Source organism: Aethalodelphis obliquidens, unplaced genomic scaffold, assembly GCF_003676395.1.
Source record: "Aethalodelphis obliquidens isolate GAN/ISIS:26980383/991018 unplaced genomic scaffold, ASM367639v1 scaffold22, whole genome shotgun sequence".
Classification (NCBI taxonomy): Eukaryota; Metazoa; Chordata; class Mammalia; order Artiodactyla; family Delphinidae; genus Aethalodelphis; species Aethalodelphis obliquidens.
Window position 1 is genome coordinate 6,479,458 of NW_020837966.1, and position 19,385 is coordinate 6,498,842.

The 19,385-nt window shown below is 38.9% G+C and overlaps 1 protein-coding gene across 29 annotated transcripts in view; it reads left to right on the forward strand.

Annotated features, from left to right (window-relative positions):
* Window positions 1-19,385, forward strand: part of SLMAP (sarcolemma associated protein) — a 149,234-nt gene that overhangs the window by 37,438 nt on the left and 92,411 nt on the right. The gene's annotated exons all lie outside the window — the stretch shown is intronic.

Consider the following 19,385-nt stretch of genomic DNA (forward strand, 5'->3'; position numbering starts at 1 on the left):
CATGTGGGATCTTCCCGGACCAGGGTTCGAACCTGCGTCCCCTGCGTTGGCAGGCAGATTCTTAACCACTGCGCCACCAGGGAAGCCCCCTTTAAACATTTTAAATTGTCTTTTGGGTTTGTCGATTTGTTTCAGTTTTTAAAAATTTCATTTTTTCTTATAGAAGAGACTAGTAACATATTTGCTTCTGTGGAGGGAAATTGGGAAACTGTGGGGCATGGGAAAGAAGATGTACTTTTCACTGTACCACTGGACTTTTGGAACCCATTAAATTTTTCTCCCATCTTTTTAAACTTAATTTTATAGAGTAGCATAAACACGTTTACAAACTGTTTGTTTGTTTGATGGGTTTTATTTCTTTTAAAGTTGAGAACACAAAGTTTCTTAAAGTTGACCATTGAATGTTCTGTTGAAGGCATAATAGTAAGTTTACAGTGCTCCTTTATTTATTTATTCATTCGAATATTCATTCATTCATTCTGCTCCAGGTCATAGTTGCACCACGCGGGATCTTCGCTGTTGCATGCGGACTCTTAGTTGTGGCATGTGGGATCTAGTTCCCTGACCAGGGATCAAACCCAGGCCCCCTGCACTGGGAACATGGAGTCTTATCCACTGGACCACCAGGGAAGTCCCTGCAGTCTTCCTTTAAGTGATTCACTTGATCCATAAACTTCAAAAGATGGATCACTGTAATAGAAGTGATGGCCTAGCTCTTCTAAAGGTGGTTTGGGATCAACTGTAGCAAACTAGACTGTGCTCTCAATTTCTTTCTTCACTTCAACATCAGTTTCCTTTCATTCTTCAACACTGGCAGTATTGCTGTGTGCTATTCTATCTCGGAGAAGCATAATACGGTCACTCTTCTTACTTCTTGTATTTCTTCTTGTGTATAGTAACCGGCTCCAAGATCATGCATACTGTGTCCTTCATAATATTGAGTCTGCAGCTCTATCAGTATGATCCCCTATACAGATGTATAATAGGCAGCTGCAATCTTTGTTGCCTCCTGGACACATAGAGCATCCATTCCATCTGACCTAAGCCCAGGAAGAAAATTGTCTTTCTTGTAGTAATCAGTGATGGCTGCTGCTCTCTAAACAGATGTTTCCATTACACAGTGGTTTTTCTCACAGATGAAAATAAACGGTCATTTCCACAAAGTTGCCATGTTGTATGCTTCAAATATAAAGTCAAACAGACCTCATTTTTTCCATTATACAATTGGCCCTCCCTATCCATGGACTCTGCATCCACCGATTCAACGAACTGCAGATTGAAAATGTTTGGGAAAAACATTCCAGAAAGTTCCAAAAAGCAAAAATTGAATTTTCCGTGCACAGGCAACTATTTACATAGCATTTATATTGTATGAGGTATTATGAGTAATCTAGAGATGATTTAAAGTATATGGGAGGATGTGCATAGGGTTATATGCAAATACAATGCTATTTTATATAAGGGACTTGAGCATCTGAGGATTTTGGTATCCATGGAACCAATCCCCCTTGGTATCCTGGAACCAATCCGCCTTGGATACTGAGTGGTAACTGTACTTACAGGCCAGACCAGTGCTCAGGGGAACCTGAGCTCTGACAATGCCCTGATCCCCATAGAAGGTCTTAGTGTACATGTGTATTAATCCTACTTTTCCTTTAGCACAACCTTCTCTTTGTCCTGTAAACTCTACAAATTTCTAGGACAGAAAGTCCACAAGTAAAGCTAAAGCCATGAGCCCAGTAAGCTGTGATGAGATGATCTATGATTTTTATCCCGACCTAAAGACCCCACAAACTTCTTGACATTACATAAGTAACAAAAACCACGAATAACTTTCTGTTCGATTCCATTGGCAAACAGTCTGTATCATCCTGTAGAGTCTGAGTCTCTCTTCACTACCGAGCACTGTTGTGATACGAGGGCCCTCTTACTACCCATGAAGGTCACATTTCTTCATTTCAAATGTACCATCATTTGCACAGTTACGGGATGCCACCAGTGTTCTGCTAGCCATGACCCGCAGGAAACGGTGAGAATCTTCCTCTTAGAGGATCTTCCTCCTGAGTGTAGGTCGTGGTGGTGGCAGCAGTGATGACATGCTCTATGCTGGGCCATAGGCACACAGATATTTTTAAAGAGTGCAGAATATTCATGGATGGGCTGCAGTTTTCTTAACTGTTCTTCCATTGTTGAATATTTACATAGGTTCCATCTTTTAAAACTATTATAAATTTTGCTTTCTGAATATCTTTATACCTAGATCTTTATATATGTTTTTTATTACTTCTGTAGGCTAAGTTCTCAGAAGTAAATCAAAGGGGACATTGTTTTAAAGCTTACTTCGTATACTTTGCCAGACTGCTTTCCAGACAGGTTGTGCCAATTTACACTCCCATGACCAGCTTGTGAAAATGTTTCTCTTATGTCACTCTTGAACGCACTGAGTGTTATTTAAAATACTTTCTGCCACTTTTATCAGTAACAAGCTGAATCCCTTAAATTTTTATATTACAAAGTTATTTCCTATGTGCATGTATATATTCATATATTCTTTTCATCCTTCCTCTGTTCATTGGCCTTTTTTTTTTTTTTTTTTTTTTTTGCGGTACACAGGCCTCTCACTGTCGTTGCGGAGCGCAGGCTCAGCGGCCACGGGCCCAGCCACTCCGCAGCATGTGGGATCTTCCCGGACCGGGGCATGAACCCGTGTCCTCTGCATCGGCAGGCGGACTCTCAACCACTGCGCCACCAGGGAAGCACCCATTGGCCTTTTAAAAACAGCTTTATTGAAGTAGAATTTACATTCCATAAAATTTACCCATTGTAAAAGTAAGTTTAGTTTACTTGAAGTTAATGGTTTTTAGTAAATCTGTAGTTTTGTAATCATCACCATAATCTAGCTATAAAACATTTTCATCACCCCCAGAAGTTCTCTTGTGCCTATTTGCATTCAGTCCTTGATTCCCACATGCAGCCTTAGGCAACCACTGATCTGTTTTCTCTCTACAGATTTGCATATTACAGAAATTTTAAATAAACAAAATCATACTATATGCAGTCATTTGTGTCTGGCTTCTTTCTGTTAGCATTATGTTTTTGAGGTTCATCTATTTTATAGAATGTATCAACAGTTCATTCACTTTATTGCAGATATATCTTACTTATTCAGTGGTTGATGGATATTTGGATTGCCTCCAACTTTTGGTTATTATGAACAGCGCTGCTAGGAACATTTGTGTACAGTACTTTGTGTCTTTTATTTCTCTTGGCTAGATACCTAGGTGTAGAACTGCTTGGAACCCATTACATTTTATATCATTACTTAGCCACAAAAAATGTTTCTTGTTTTTTTGCGGTACGCGGGCCTCTCACTGTTGCGGCCTCTCCCGCTGCGGATCACAGGCTCCGGACGCGCAGGCTCAGTGGCCATGGCCCACAGGCCCAGCCGCTCCGCAGCATGTGAGATCTTCCCGGACCAGGGCACGAACCCACTTCCCCTGCATCGGCAGGCGGACCCTCAACCACTGCGCCACCAGGGAAGCCCAAAAATGTTTCTTTTAAAGAAAGGATGATAGCACTGTATTTGAGAAGAAACATAAATAAATGATATAAAAGAGTTAAACTGGAATGATTGGATCAGGCAAGTGAAAATTTCTAAGACATGCAGTATGACTGTATAATAATGGAAACTCCTTCAGGATTTATTGGTACATGAGCAACTGCTAGAGCCTAAAACCAAGTGAAGGCAAAAAAAAAAAAAAAAAAATTAATGAATATCTAAGTAAACATTGGTAACTACTTTGGTTCCATGAAAAATGAGAACAATGGAAATAGAACATCATTTGCATTCATTATGACAGCAAAATGAGTATATATAACACACAAAATGTCCTTTGCAATATAAAAGGTCAACAAGATTTTTGTAGGTGGACCAAAGAACTATGCAGTTTGTTCAATATGAATATATGTAGTAAACAAACAGACATCCTTGCTAGTAACCGCAGAAATAAATATCTTACAAAATTGTTGTTATATTAAATTAGCAAAATGAAAATATGTAGTGCTAGAAAGGTTGTGGTAGTGACGTTAGCTTTGTGTTTTGGTCTAGTCCAAGTGCAAAGCAGTGTGGCAGAGCTTGTCCACATCTGTGGAGTAGTAAGATTCTGGGGTAACCTCTGTTTTAGCTTCTTTGAATGTAATTAACATGTTTTAATAGTAAATTAATAAGGGAAGAAGTAAACCAAAAGATAACAGCTACAGATTTCTCCCATGTGCTGAAATCCAGTCTGGTTGTGCTTTTCTCTCTCTGCTCTCTCTGTGACTCACCTAAACTCTGGAGGCACTAACCCAACTCAGCTATTTTTCTCTCTGGCCTGGAAAGCTGCATGTGATCTGAATCCTGCTTTTCCAGCTTTCACTAAATCCTGGATCCAGTTGTCCTTTAATCCTATGACTCACACCTTGAGAGTCACCCCCACCCCACTCCAAGAAAATGCTTTTAACTTTCTCATAGTGAGTAATAATTCTGTCACATCTTTTCTATGCTTTAATGATTTTGTGTTAGGTGCTCATTTGAAAATACACTTCCGGTTGATTTTCTTTTTTTTAAAGTTCTTTGCAGAGTTCTTCTGTATGGGTGGGACCAAACACTTATGAGTCACTCCCAGTTAATACAGTACAGCCATCCAAGAGTAAGTGATTTTTCAGTGTGACAAATTGTCTGCCAAAAAATTATAAAGTAGAGCTAAAATCAAGAAACGGAAATTGATCCTTGCCCTGTTTATTTCCCCCTGTATCTTCAAGTTATCTCTTTTCTTCCAGTGTCAAAAATTCTTTCTATTCCTGACAAATTTTTATTGTATTGGTAATATTTTTCCCTAAGTACTAGCATTATAGGTTTTTACATCATCCATACTTAAATACTTTTCCTTATTATATAAGGCTATGAGTTTTATTGTTAGTTGAGTTTATATAAAGTCGTGGGTGAAGTATTATGTAACAATCAAGAAGTCAGGCATGATAAAAAGTAAAAAATTTCCTATTCATTTTATTATACTTGACAACAATTTTTGGTTTATTAAGAAATACATCACCAATTTTCTTTGTATAGAGCAACCACAAATACTCTTCTACTAAAACTGTAAATACTCTTCTACAGGAGGTAGTGGTGCAACTGTATTTAGTTCTTTAGTCTTTTCCACTCAGATTGGCTTGACTACTTAGGGACCTCAGGAAGAGATGACCTGTAGATTCTACTAATTTTTGAAAAATTAATACAACAGAATTGGAAAGTCCAGACTGTTACGTGATTTGACTTGATTTCTGATCCCCACCAGTGTATTCAGGTCACTACACTATCTCTTTTTAAACTGGTAAAGGTGTTAGTCCTTGGCTGGTTCCCTGGCCTCTTGGTTATTTCTTTTCCTGAGTTTTTCTGTAGCTTTTTGACTGTTTTGTCTGAAATTCCTTCAAGCATATTCTCCACTAACTCTCCATAAAGTGTTAGTGTTCCTAAAAGTTCATTGTTTTCCTCGTAAATGTTATTTTTGGATCATCTCATATATTATAATAATTTTAATTACCACTCAGATGCCTCTCAGATATCTTGAGCTCTAAGGTCTGAGTTTTCTACCCATTGCTTGCTTACATTTATTCACTTGAATGTCCTATAGAGACTCTAAAAACAATATACCCCAAATTGAAATGAATCATTCACCACCCCCTCCCCAGTATTTCCAAATACAGGTAATGGCCTTATCATCTGCTCAGTAGCTCATACTAGAAACTACTGCTTTTCAACATTGAGCACTTAAGATCTGTCACTAAGCCCGTTTCACTGCTTCTAACACTGTCCAGTTTAAGACCTTGTTATTTCTTTATTTCAGTAACTGTAACTGGTCTCCCTGCCTTCAGTCTAGTACCCCTCAAGCTATTCCCTCCCTGAGTGAAATGTCAGTTTGATCTTAGTATTTACCTATCTAAACCCTATAGTGGCAAGTCCCCTATCATCTATATCATAAAGGTTGTACTGCTTGAATCATCTTAAAAGGCTTGGTGACTGCTCACCTCTCCAGCATGATTTCCTGTCATTCTCAGTCTTGTGCTTCACATGCCACCCCCCCACTATGTTGTTTCTCACCTCTGTTTGCTCATGCTGTTTCAGTCCCCTCCCTTCTCATCCTGATTCACTCTTTTTTTTTAAAATAAATTTATGTATTTATTTATTTATTTTTGGCTGTGTTGGGTCTTCGTTTCTGTGCGAGGGCTTTCTCTAGTTGTGGCAAGCGGGGGCCATTCTTCATCGCGGTGCGCAGGCCTCTCACTGTCGTAGCCTCTCTTGTTGTGGAACACAGGCTCCAGACGCGCAGGCTCAGTAGTTGTGGCTCACGGGCCCAGTTGCTCTGCGGCATGTGGGATCTTCCCAGACCAGGGCTCAAATCCGTTATCCCCTGCATTGGCAGGCGGACTCTCAACCACTGCGCCACCAGGGAAGCCCCTGATTCACTCTTAATCAGCCTTCATGACTCAGCGTGGGACAGTTCCATCAGAAGCCTTTTCTTAATCCTCAGGATTGGGTCAAGTACCCTTGCTCTTTACTGGATTATTCTTGTTAGTACATGAAACAGTGTAATTTTTCTCATATTAAAAAATTATTATCTTGACCCCACTTTACTTTCTAGCTACTGCCCATTTCTTTGCTTCCCTTTAGGGCAGAACTCCTTAAAAGATTTGTCTATATGTACACTTTCTCATTCCCCTCATCCATTTTCTCTTGAATCACTCTGGTGAGGCTTTCATTGTCCACTACATCCACAGTTCTTGTCAGGGTCTTCAGTGGCTTCCAGGTTGCTATTTCCCTTGGTCAGTTCTTATTCCTAATCTTCCTTGATCTTTCAGCATCATTTGACATAGTTGATCTCTTCCATGTTCTTGGAAACATCATTCACAATGGCTTCCAGGACACAACACTTTACTTCACTGGCCATCTTTGAAATTTCCTTTGCTTGGTCTTCATCTCCCTGACCTATAAACTTTGGACTGCTTCAACACTCTGTCCTTGGTCCTCTTGTCTATCTGTACTTGCTTAATGATTTCATTCTGTCTCTTAACTTTCAGTTCTTTGTATATGCTGATGACAACCACATTTTTATCTCAAGCCCAGACGTTTTCCCCGGACTCTAGGTTCATATCCAGCTGCCTTTTTGACATTTTCACCTGATATCTAACATACACCTCAAATTTAATATGTCCAAAGCTGAACTCCTGATACCTCCCTAACCTCAACAAAAAACCTTCTCACATTCAGCCCTTCCAGTTCACATAGGGGCAGTTACAGTTGACCCTTAAACAACATGGGTTTGAACTGCATGGGTCCAGTTATATGCAGATTTTTTTCAGTAGTAAATACTACAGTGCTACACGATCCGAGGTTGGTTGAATTCCTGGATATGGAACTGCAGATACAGAGGGCCAGCTATAAGTTAAAAGTTATATGGGAGTTTTCAACTGCATGGAGGATTGGTGTCCCTAACCCCAGTGTTGTTCAAGGGTCACTTGTATATCCTTCTAAGTTGCTTGGGTCAAAAACTTTGGTATCCTTCTTGACTCCTTTTTTTCATATTTTACATCCAGTCTGTCAGGAAATCTTGTGCTGTACAAATATTATCATTGTGTGTGTGTGTTGTATAAAAGGTTAATGTTATGCTTTTCCAGTTTTATAGCACTGTTTTATTTTAAGGGCAGGGATCCTGAAGACCATATTTATACCAGATGCCTTAATTTGATTCCCCCCTCTACCCCTCCCCGCCCCATAAAGAACTCTGGTGGGTTGCTGAAGCTCTTCCATTCAGAACTGAGTCCTGTAATCTGAAAGAACAAAGAGCAAGTGAGCTGTTAACCCTCTTAAGTACCTTTCATAAGTCAGTGATTTTACTTCTGAAGTGTGTTCTTGTGTCAAGGAGATGACTAGTTTATTAACCCTTTTGAATTTATTGAACTTTGATCTCACTTGATGTTTAACTCTTTTTTTTTCCTGGCAAATTCTGTTTTTCTGTGTTTTTCTCTCTTTGCATAGTTATATTTTTCTATTTGTTTGGGGGTTTGTTTTGTTTGTTCCTTTTCATCTTCTTTCCACTTTCTTGCATCAAATGATGATAATGCGGAATTGAAGATTTGTTAGCCTTATTGAATAAAGTTTTATATCTCTTTTAATATTATTAAAGTTTAACTCTTTAAGATTTCTTTTTTGTGGAGATAAGCACTGTGAATAGTTTGTATACATTCTTTCAGATTTTTGTTTTCTAATGGCGTATAAGCATATATCGTTTTTTTTTTTTAAGATGAATCTCAATTTCAGGATATTTTATTTTATTATTTTATTTTTTTGGCTGTGTTGGGTCTTAGTTGCGGCACATGGGATCTTCGCTGAGGCACGCGGGATCTGTTGTTGCACTGCTTGGGCTTCTCTCTAGTTGTGGCGTGCGGGTTTTCTCTCTCTACTTGTGGCACACGGGCTCCAGGGCGCCTGGGCTCTGTAGTTTATAGCACATGGGCTCTCTCCTTGAGGTGCGCGAGCTCAGTAGCTGTGGCGCATGGGCTTAGTTGCCCCATGGCATGTGGGATCTTAGTTCCCCAACCAGGGATCAAACCTGCATCCCCTGCATTGTAAGGCGAATTCTTTACCACTGGACCACCAGGGAAGTCCCTATCATTCTTTTTATAAAAGGGATCACTGGGGCTTCCCTGGTGGCGCAGTGGTTGAGAGTCCGCCTGCTGATGCAGGGGACACAGGTTCGTGCCCCGGTCTGGGAGGATCCCACATGCCGCGGAGCAGCTGGGCCTGTGAGCCATGGCCGCTGAGCCTGTGCGTCCGGAGCCTGTGCTCCACAATGGGAGAGGCCACGACAGTGAGAGGCCCGCGTACCGGGAAAAAAAAAAAAAAAAAAGGGATCACTGTATGTCTTGATATATTTTAATTTCAGTACCCATACCGTTATATTATTTTTGATGATTATGATGTCTGATATTTAATCAGACAGTTTGGCTGGGCATTAGTAGTTTCCAGTTTTTAACTTCTATTAACATGGCTTCGGTACATACTTAACGCATTTGTCATTGTACATGTGTGCATTTCATTGTTTCTATAGGTTAGATTCCTGGATGTGGAATTGCTCAGCCAAAGAATATAAGCATTTAAAATTTTAATAGGTGTTGCTGAATCATTTTCCAAAATGATTGTAGCAGTTTACACTCTTATGCCCAGTGTATATATGCCCAGTATATTTCCCAGTATGTGAGAGAGCTGTTTCTCCACATTTTTGTATTGCCAGAGCCAGGTATCACTATTCTTAATCTTCGCCAAACTGATATTGACCACTTTGATAACTGCCTATCTTCCTGAGCTTTTTGGTCTCTTGAAAGTTTTGGAGTTAGATGCTTGTTTGCCCCTTCACATACATGTCTCTTTCTCTCTCTCTTTTTTTTTTAAACAGAAAATTCAAATAGTATAGGAGGGTGTAATGGGAAAACCTCTGCCCTGCCCTAGTAATTTATACGCTACTTAGGTGTCCTAAGGAGCATTTTTAGTTTTGAACTGAGTGAGTTAATGCTTCTGGAGCATTATTCCATGACTTCACTGGATTTCCAACCCTGTCACTCACTCAGGGCCAGGAGTATAGTAGGGCTCTGGTTTAGAAATGGAGTTAAATGACATCTGTTAAATATCACTTGCTTAATTTATTCAGAAGTTAGTTCACACTGTCAAATGAGCTGTAGATTGCTAATCTGTGCTATATATTCTGAGTGTATTTACATATATCTGAGGGTAGTAATTTCCTTTTGATATAACTATGATTAGGGAATTCCCTGATCCATATTGTGATGTGTTTCATATTTTTTATAAATGGTTTTCAGTCTGTGCTGTGAGACAGAGATTTAGCTGCTTCTTTGCACAGGTTGTGGTTATTTATGGTAATATTCATGTGTAATGGGGCAATGACATGCTATTTTTAACATCTGTATTTGTTAGAGTTCAGCTGTTACTGATTTATTTATATCTCTATCAGCTGTTTACTGTTTAAGTAATTAACTGGTAAATTATTTTTAAGAACTTTAGCTTAAGAAAGGTTATAAGGAAAAGGCATAAAGGAAAGTCTTGCATCAGTTCTCTGAAGAAAGTTTCAGTGATTACACGTTTATGCATATTCTGTGAATTTAGTAATAATAGCTGCCATTTGTTTAGCAGTTACTGTGTACAAATGCTGTACTAAATACCTTACATGCTTAACATCATTTAACCTTTACAACAAACACTCAGAGGTACATACTGATATTATCCCCAATTTATAAATAGGGATTTATAAATAACCCTTTATAACTAAAGGGATGCTCAGAGAGGTTAAATAACATGCTCAAGGTCACACAGTATGTTAGAAGGTGATGGGGCTGGAATTCAAACCTTTAACGTATGCTCTGTTCCATATAGCATATTGCTATTTGGATGTAATACAGTTTGGCCTATCCTATGGTAAATCAAAACTTTATAGCTTCCATTCTAAAGTATGAATTATTTCATTTATTTGAAATGTATTTTAAAACATCATTTGTTACTTGTGTCTATTGGAACTTTCTGACAGGGAATAAATGTTATAGTTTTAAAAAGATGGAATTGTAATGCTGTTCAGACTATGATTTGGACATAGAGGGTTGGGAGTTAGAGGCTTAACCTGGAATAAAGCCTTGAGTCTCTGGTTCAGGTGTAATATTATTTAGTGAGAAATGTTATTTGAACAAGAAATCTTATTTGTTAAGATATTTAAACTGGGGCTTCAGAAAGAAAAGGAGGCTTTTAACAAGTAAAGAGTGTGGGTGGGTGGAAGCAAGGGCTTTTCGGGTCCAAGCACAACATAAGCAAGCATCGTACCTGGGGCTTGTGTAGGGAATTGCTAGTAGTTACGCAAGGATGGAATGGATGGTACTTTTAGGAAAAGTGGAAAATCCAGTTTGATAGGGTGATTGAGGTCATTATGAAAGATTTTGAAAGTTATCAGAGCTCTCAGATTTAATTTTGAAGGCGAAGGGTCAACAGCCATTTTACAAAGGGAAACAAAATGGTCAGGTTTGTATTTTAGGAAGTAAATCTAGCATCAGTGTAGAGGGTGAAGAGTGTGGAATCATAGCCATCGTCTTTGCAAATGATACGGGCCTGAGTTAGAGGAACAGTAATGGGGAGGGAAAGGCAGTGTGGAATTGAGAGATTATTCTGAATCAGAATTCCTAAGAATTGGTGACATATTGAATGCCCTATGGGGTTATTGACATTATTACTACTGATAGTATTTGTTGTTATTACTGTTTTGCACTTGCTCTAAGTGACTTTGGAAAGTCACATATTCTATTTTTAGCAGCTGATGGCTGAATTCCTATTCACAGATGCTCAGGAAATGGTGGGTAAATGATGGAATGAGTCGGGGCTATAAATATCACACTTACGAAATATTTATTTAAAATACTTGTTTGGGGCTTCCCTGGTGGCGCAGTGGTTAAGAATCCACCTGCTAATGCAGGGGACACGGGTTCGAGCCCTGGTCCGGGAAGATCCCACATGCCGCGGAATAACTACGCCCGTGCGCCAGAACTACTGAAGCCAGTGCACCTGGAGCCCGTGCTCTGCTGCATCAAGAGAAGCCACCACAATGAGAAGCCTGCGCACCGCAACAAAGAGTGGCCCACGCTCACTGCAACTAGAGAAAGCCCACGCGCAGCAACGCAGACCCAACGTAGCCAAAAATAAATAAATAAATTTATTAAAAAAAAAAAAAAACTTATTTGATGCCTGTTCAGCAGGCATTTTATTAAGGGCTAGGGATATCACTTATCTTGATCTTCAAGGGATTTGCCATGGTCATGAGGTGTCTAATAGACCTTATTTGCCATTCTTTCTGTGTAATCTTTGGGCATATAATTTAACTTCTTACCCTGTCTGTTCATGTGGGATACTACTTATTTCATAGTATTCTGAAGTTTAGATAAGGTTATGTGTATAAAGTGCCTAGCATAGTCCCTGGCATATGCTTGTTCGCTTTTAATCTGCCATGGACATGGAAGCTGGGAAACTCAAATTTATTAGGATTGTATGTCAGATAGGTGGTAGGAGGTAGTGAATGCATTTCTGAAAGAAATTTTGAAAGTTCACTTTTCCTGATAATTTGGCATCATAAGGCCTGATTGCTGTTTTATGATTTTATTGTGACCCTAGAGAGGTTACTTAGATGGGTTGCTTGTGTTTCAGCCTCAACCTGCGGATCCATCAAATGAACAAAATCATTCCTAATTCATGTGATGGTTGGTAGAAACATTAGAGATAGTGGTTGTGAAATGACCAGACAAACATGAGTAGCATAGCAGAATAGTTGAGATTAAAAACTTTAAAATGTACATCTCTCCCCATTACTACCTTTGGCAGGTTAGTTAACCTATTTTAGTCCTAATTTCTTTATCTGTGGTATAGGGATAATAAAACATCTACCTCATAGGACTGTTTTAAAGAATAAGTGGAAGACTGCATGCAAAGTAGTTTATCCAAGCATATGGTAAGAACTCAAAAAAACTTGTGATTATTGTAAATTATGTGGTATCTTTTTGACACTGTTGAACAATTAACTCTTCTTTGGCTTTGCTCTGTGTTTAAAATTTCTGTATACATAGGTGAATTCTGGATATAAGTGATGTTGCCTTTCATGGTAGTGAAAGAAATCAACAACCCTTCTGAAAGAAAAACTTCCCAGCAGCTTCACCTTTGGCCCTTAAAACCTTGGGAAAATGTTTAAGGCCTTGTGTTAAAGCCGTAGGTGGAGGTGGAATTTGAATGTGATACTTTCTGTTACTAAATTTCAGTTCAAAATTAAAAAAAGAATTAGTGACTCTTAATTGGGGGCATTACCTACTCATCCTGAGAAACAGTGGATGTCATGAGAGATACTGGGAAATGTCATGAGAGATATTGGGAATAGACTATGTTTTGAATATCTGAATCATGTGGGGGACAGAAAAATGGGAGCCTCTGCACTATACTCAACCCCGTAAGGGGTTTATTTTCTTTCGTCCCAATAGTCATTTCCCATTGTTTCATAAATTTCATCATTATTATTTCTATATATTCACTTATAGTCCTCAGTAACTGTTTTCTCTTCTCTTTCAAAGTAGAAGTATTATAATTTTTAAAGAACTCCCCTATGGATGTGTGAATTGTCAAAGCCTTGAGGAGATAAATCTCTTGAAGAATTAACTGTCACTAAAAACAGGGAGACGTGAGTAAAGAACAAGTTGTCTTCAACATTAAAATTATATGCCAACCTGAGTGGTTATGCTTAAAGAATAGAAAAGGCCATCATAATCATTTTGATTACTTTATTAAGCATTTTAAAAAGCTATGAATGTTCTTTTGGGGGGCAGATGTACTATTTGTGTCTTTTAACATTTCCATTTGGTTTGTTTGCCAAATAGACTGTTTCATGTGTGGGCAGTTTTTTGTTTTTGTTTTCCTAAATAAGATCTAGATTCCTGTTTTGCCAATTTTGCTAATCTTTAATGGAAAAAAATTAATTTCTCCTTCTCCCCTACCTCCTAGTGACTGTATAAATCAATATCAACTGTCCTTAGATTTAGCCCATAGTGTGCATTATTAAACAATATGTAGGGCTACATCCTTTAAATATAGTGACCTTGTTCTGTATTTCCCACAAATGTGATCACAATGATTTCCTTTTGTGGCAAACAAGACTGTTACTCTATGGGTGAGGTTTTTTAACTATCAGAGATAAAGAATGGAGGTGCAATTATTTTATTGTTATTTCAGCTGACCTCAGGATGGTTTAAGCTAACATTTTGTGAGGAAAATAGATCTATAAATTATTGTCAGAGTATTATGTATTTAAAATATCACAATATCCCTTTGCTCTATCCTTAATATGCTGAAATATGTGGTATTTTAATAAAGACATGTTTATTTTAGGTATTGACGTTAAAATTTTAACGTTTGAGGTTAAGACCTCTTGGGGTCTAAAAGATTGAGCTTGAGATCAGTATCTGTTCTTTAATTACCTCAGTAGGAGCTTCAAAGACAAAGAAGAATACATCTTGCTGTGATTAACACACTGTGAGAGGAGAAAATAATCAGGATTTGCCTGTCAACCCATCAGTTTTGGGTTATAGGAAATAGGTTAATCTCTTCCAAATTGGAATTTGGTACAGGCTTTCAGTAGCCTCACCCCTCAGAACTGTAGTGTTCTGATTATATGTTTATTTTGCATCTTGCTAAGATTCCGAAATCTAATTTACTTTGTCTTGAGTTCTCAGTGAAGGGTTGTCACAATTTTGTTTGCATATTTTAGAAGGGTGTAATCATTCTAGCTGTGTTTTATATGTTTTGTAATGTTTTCGTTAAATTAAAAAAATTTCTCCTCCCCATCTTCTCTACTTCTGTTTTACATAATTGTATCTCTGTTCCTATGTAGAGAGATAGAAATACTTTTGCTTTCTCTTTCTATTATGGACTGGCTCCACAAGAAAGAATTACTTTACAACAAATGTGTCTGGGATGTCACTTGGAGATGGAAAAAGTCCTGGCAATTTCGTAACATTTGTAAGACCTTTGGGTGTATATTGACAAGTTCATTCTAGTTTACTTGTGAGATTTTATTTTGGTGAGAACATTTTACCACTTTTCTATGTGTTTCCCTATGGCATGTGAATAAAACTTTTATTTCCCCCTTCAGTGGCACAACTTAAAAATTCCAGCCTCTGAAATATGTGGTGCTTTGCTAGTCAGGAAGCCAGGAAGGTTATATAAACAAATCCATATTGAACATATAAACTAAGTTTGTGTACTCTAAGAAATAACTAAATTGTTGGTGGCAAAAACGTACAAGTTATGGATCTCCCTATTTCTAGTGACTCCCACTGTAATTCATCCTACACACAGCTGCTAGATTATCAGAGCTGTTGGAATAATCTCCCTAAAACAGTATTTTCATCAAATCCTTTAGTAGTAGCTTCTGTCTTAAGAAATCTAAACTCCTAAGTGCAGTGCTCAGGCCCTCTCTTTATAGCTTCATTCTATTTTATATTTCCCCACTTCTTCCTTTGTTTGTTTTTGGTTACCCTCTAGGGCTGGGCCTTAACTGTATATAAATATACTGTAATACCTGTTCCTCCTCCATCTCCTCCTTCTCCTTGCCTTTCATTCAGGTCACCTCTCTTATTCTTAAGTGTCTTGTTAGCAACTGACTGTGCCTAACGTTATTAATCCTAATCCTGCCTCTCAGGATTTTGGTACTTAATGCATACTCTCTTAATTTATTCTCAGTGTACAGTTGCTCCGTATTTGATTTTATGGATGTGCAATCTCTCCAGACAGGTGCCAAGTAAACGTTATAGATTAAAATGATTTGCCGTAATAGTGGAGTTAGAGTTGAAATTGGCTCTTCCTATTCTGATTGCTTCAGGAAAACTTCATAAACAAAGTGGGATTTCATAACTTTGGACTCACAGACCAGAGACTGTTTAGTCTAAGTAGGAGAGAAGGAAGGCGTTGTGGAGGTTTTGAAGGAATAACAGTGTCAAATCTATGCTATCTGTGAGACCATGGCAATATACTTAATATACCTGAGCCTCAGTTTCTTAATCTAGAAAATGGACATGGTAATAGCTACTGGGTAGGATTGTTGTGAAGATCAGAAGTGCTTGCACATAGCAGGCAGTCAATAAATGGTAGCTGTTATTATAGATTAGGGACTTGTGGAGTGACGCCATAAAAAATAATGGAGGAGGAAGCTCCAAAAATTGGTTTTCTTCACCAGGATGACTGTTAAGCTAGCATGAACTGTCTGAAGCAATTATTTTGGAGCTCTGGAGTCTAAGCAAACACTTGCAGCATCCAGGGGAGTGCTTAGTGAAGAAGAGGGTGATAAATTTCTGAGAATTTCAGTGTTTTGCACAGTGGCTACCATTTCCATCCCCTAGCCCTGTGGTGGGTAACTGTGGGTATGGTGGCCCATGATTCCTGGTGTGACTTTGCTTGTCTTTCAAAAATTGGGGTTGTATGTTTTTGTCACTGCTTTTTTTTTTTTTTTTTTTTTTTGTGGTACACGGGCCTCTCACTGTTGTGGCCTCTCCTGTTGTGGAGCACAGGCTCCGGACGTGCAGGTCCAGCGGCCATGGCTCACGGGCCCAGCCGCTCTGCGGCATGTGGGATCCTCCTGGACCGGGGCACGAACCCGTATCCCCTACATCGACAGGTGGACTCTCAACCCCTGCGCCACCAGGGAAGCCCTTTGTCACTGCTTTTTATTGCTGAGGGCCTGGCACAGAGGCTGGCCATTGTTTCAAACCCCACAGACTAGAACAGCTTCTCTGACATCTGCCAAGGGGATTAAAGAGACAAAACACACCCTTCCTGCCTTTTCTTATTGGATCCTGACATTTAAGGGAATCTCTGTTAGGTCAGTGGATGACCATGGAGATGACAAAACAGAGACTTCAGTGATGATACACGACAAAGAATATAGTCTTTGCAAAAATCGTTTGGAAAAGTCAGTAAATAAACTGGTGACTGCAGCCTTCATCAAGTAACAACAGCAATCCCTAGGGTGAGGAGAGAACCTGATTTCCGTAGTTACCACATTACAATATTCAAGGTGTCCAATTCTCAAAAAAAATTACAAAACATTTAAAGAAATAGAAAATTATGGCTCATTCACAGGAGAAAAAAAAGAAATTGACAAACGGCATCCCTGAGGAAGCCCAGACATTGGACTTACTAGACAAAGACTTTTCAAATTAACCGTTTTTAATATGCTCATAATGCTGAAGGAAACCATGGACAAATTAAAGAAAAACAGGAGAACAATGTGTGAATAAGTGTGGAAGATCAGTAGAGAGATAGAAATTGTAAAAGTATTAATACAATAGCTGAAATAAAAATTCAGTGGAAGATTCAGTGACAGATTTGAGCAGGAGGAAGGAGTCAAACTTGAAGTTAGGGCAATTGAAATTACTCTGTCTGAGGACTAGAAAGAAAAAAGATGAAGAAAAATGAACAGTACTTAAGGGACCTATGAGACACCATCAAGTGTACCAACATATGCATTTTGGAAATCCCAGAAGAGAGTAAGAAAGGGGCAGAAAAAAATTATTTGAAGAAATAATGGCTGAGGAGAACTTCACAGTTACAGTTCTTACATTTACGTCTCTGATCCACTTTGAGTTAACTTTTGTATATAGGGGGAGGAAGGGGTCCAACTTTTGCAAGTGGTTATCCAGTTGTCCCGTCACCATTTGTTGAGGAAACTGTTCTTTTCCTATTGGATGGACCCTGTTCTTCTTTTTCAAGATTGTTTTGCCTATTCAGGGTCCCTTGCAATTCCATATACCTTTGCGGATTGATTTTTCCATTCCTACAAAAAAGGCGATTAGGATTCTGGTAGGGATCGCATTGACTCTGTGGACCAGTTTGGGTAATATTGACACCTTAATATTTAGTCTTCCAATCCATGAACACAGGATGTCCTGTTTACAGGCGTACCTTAGAGATATTGTGGGTTCAGTTCCAGACCACCACAATAAAGCAAATATCGCAATAAAGCAAGTCACATGAATTTTTTGGTTTCCCAGTGCATATAAAAGTTATGTTTACACGATACTGTAGTCTATTAAGTGTGCAATAGCATTATGTCTAAAAAAAACAATGTACATACCTTAATTAAAAGAAATGCTGTTGGAAAAATGGCGCCAATAGATTTGTTTGACCCAGGGTTGCCACAGCCTTCAATTTGTAAGAAATGAAATGTCTGTGAAGCACAGTAAAGTTAAGTGCAATAAAACGAGCTATGCCTGTATTTGTCTTTAATTTGTTTCAGCAGTATTTCGTAGTTTTCATTGTACGAGTTTTTTACTTCTTTGGTTAAATTTATTCCTAGGTATTTTATTTAGATGCTATTATAAATTGAATTGCTTTCTTAATTTCCATTTTGGATTGTTCATTGCTGATGTATACACACGACTGATTTTTCTGTTTTTCTTGTAAACTGCAACTTTGCTGAATTTGCTTGTTAGCTCTAGTAGCTTCTTTATGGGTTCCAGGGGATTTTCCATATAGAGAATCTTGTCATCTGTGAATAGACATAGTATACTTCTTCCTTTCCAATATGGATGCCTTTTATTTCTTTTTCTTGTGTCTGGCTAGAACTTCAGTACAGTATTGTGTAGCAATGGTGAAAAGTAGGCTTTCTTGCCATGTTCCTGATCTTAGGAAGAAAGCTTTCAGTCTTTCACCATTGAGTATTATGTTAGCTGTGGGTTTTTCATAAATGTCCTCTATCATGTTAAGGAAGTTCCTTTCAGTCCTAGCTTTCTGGGTTGTTTTTTGTTTGTTTGTTTGTTTGTTTTTAAATATCATGAAAGGGTATGGGATTTTGTCAAATGCCTTTTCTACATCAATTGAGATGATCTTGTGGTTTCATTTTGGTTTTTTCCTTTTTTCTGTTAATGTGGTATATTATATTGATTGACTTATGTTGAACCACTTTGGATAAATCCCACTTTTTCAGCAAGCCAAGCCACTGCTTTTCCATCATGGGTGAGTTCTGAGTTAGGCTAAACAGAGGTGAGAGCCTCTAGTCAGACCTTCAGGTAGCCCCCAGACACGTTAGAGTAGATGGACACAATAATTTGCAATTTAGGTCTGCTCTCTCTGGAACTAGGTAACAGGGTCCCACAGTGGGAATTCAGGCTGATGTCTTCAAGGCTTCTGTTTTACAGGGGGAAGGGAGGGGACAAGGGTGAGGAATGCCATGAAGATTTCCCACTTTTTTTTTTGGCTGTGTTGGGTCTTCGTTGCTGTGCGCAGGCTTTCTCTGGTTGCAGCGAGCAGGGGCTGCTCTTCGTTCAGTGCACGGGCTTCTCACTGCAGTGGCTTCTTGTTGCAGAGCAGGGGCTCTAGGCTCATGGGCTTCAGTAGTTGTGGTGCGCGGGCTCAGTAGTTGTGGCTCGTGGGCTCTAGAGCACAGGCTCGGTAGTTGTGGCACATGGGCTTAGTTGCTCCGTGGCATGTGGGATCTTCCTGGCCCAGGGATTGAACCCGTGTCCCCTGCACTGGCAGGCAGATTCTTAACTACTACGCTACCAGGGAAGTTCCAAGATTTCCTACCATTTTTAAGTTGCCTTATTCTTGATTCAGTGTTCACATGGTTGCTGTAAAACTTTGCTTTCCAAGGCTCTGATGAAGTTGGTTCTGACAGTTTCTGCTTGTTTTTTCAGCCTTTGTGTGGGGATAAGAGCTTGGAGCCGCCTACTCTGTCATTTTGCTGATTTCACTTTCTTCATTTGTT